General features: G+C 45.4%; 1 protein-coding gene across 1 annotated transcript in view; it reads right to left on the reverse strand.

Annotated features, from left to right (window-relative positions):
* T265_02626 (hypothetical protein) overlaps window positions 1–1,563 on the reverse strand; it is a gene marked incomplete at both ends in the record, with an annotated part of 22,853 nt that overhangs the window by 20,157 nt on the left and 1,133 nt on the right. The window lies entirely within an intron of this gene.

Consider the following 1,563-nt stretch of genomic DNA (forward strand, 5'->3'; position numbering starts at 1 on the left):
ATGTGACAGCACGAAATAAGGAATGTTCGGGGAAGAAATTCCAGGTTAATAGATAAGGGCTGCAATTCATTCGCAGGCTGTTACATGGGCTAAACAGTAGGGTAAAGATACGGTTCACTATTTACTACGTCACTGGTTTTCAGCGCCAGGCATCTAATGGTGCATGGGCATGAAACGGCCAATAGGTGCTAGCATTGGAAACTAGTATTCATGGAATGGCACTTGATCACTGTTGAAAACAGGTGAGAAGGAAGTGTTTTGCCTTGCGGAGAGGCTTGGAGTGGTGTGAATCCAACTGAAGCGAACAAATATAAACGGCTCACTTGTTCTGGACTGGTGAGTTTGTACGACGGATTACTCAACGATAAATGCGAATCTGAGATGTGCTCCTGAAGCAGCGTGCGAATTCGGGACTCGGTGACGACCACACAGGTCAAAGTAACTTGTCGTAAGTCAGCTGATTTTACGTGGCATGTGCGTTGACACAAACTTCCACTGCTACCCTCACGAAACTTGATTGCTAACTCTGGGCACACACAGTGTGACGCAGCTGCGTTTTACCGAATTCCGCAATGCTTGACAGACGTTGCCGCGCTACACTCTGACTTCGGCAGCCCACCTGTGCTTGCCACCCAGACAGAGGCTGACGCAGGAACGTTCTTGTTCCTTATCGCTTCAGTAGTCAAGTTTCTCTCACACGGATTTCTAAATGATAGTCCTGGTCTCGGAAACGTCCACTGAAATTTCCCGGACGGGTGTTACTTCGTAAAAACGTTTACAAGGCCCTCTTTGTCCTTTCGCATTTACTTGAGGTATCCCATCGCTCAATTTATACGCAAAAGTGATGACCTCTACAACCTAACGTTATATGCACTGCATGTAAAATATAAATGAAAAATTGCTGGTAACTGAAGTTTGTCCTTTTTGCTCACCAAAAAGCTCCTCCACCTAGTTTAGCATAGTCTTCTATATCTTCCCAAATATTCCGTGGAACAGTTCTCTCCGAAGTATACCTTCCAGAACGACAGTTGCGGTAAGTGCATGCCGCCTGAACTTTCATATATTTTTGATCCAGCACCCTGTGAATCTTAGCACATCAGCAAAATTACCCGAGGAGTAGAGATACAATGTCCGGACGGGCATCTGCCTTTAATCTTGGCTGCTCCCCCAATTGCAGTAGGAAGACAATTTTTTTCATCCAGTTATCATAGTTTCATGGGATGCGAAAGAGCCACTGCTATGGCTTTTCGCCCATACATTTTGTTACATCTTTTTGTGCTGTCTCCGGCTGTAAAGTGAACCTTTAGGCTGAGGAACGAAATACGCATTGCAAAAATGTTTGTGTTTATTACGACGTCGATGGCTGCTTCTTCCGCGCAACACAAACCACATGCTCATCACGAAGGACTCAAAAAGTGCAAGCTGAAATAACCACCTTCTTTTGAACCCTGGTCCACAGAGGCGACACCGTCTTTATTCTCATGAGCGACCGCCAAGAAAATAATTGAGGAGTTCCTCCCATATGACTTTTCTTCGTGTGAGAGAAACTTGACTACTGAAGCG

The sequence above is a fragment of the Opisthorchis viverrini genome, assembly GCF_000715545.1.
Source record: "Opisthorchis viverrini unplaced genomic scaffold opera_v5_33, whole genome shotgun sequence".
NCBI lineage: Eukaryota > Metazoa > Platyhelminthes > Trematoda > Opisthorchiida > Opisthorchiidae > Opisthorchis > Opisthorchis viverrini.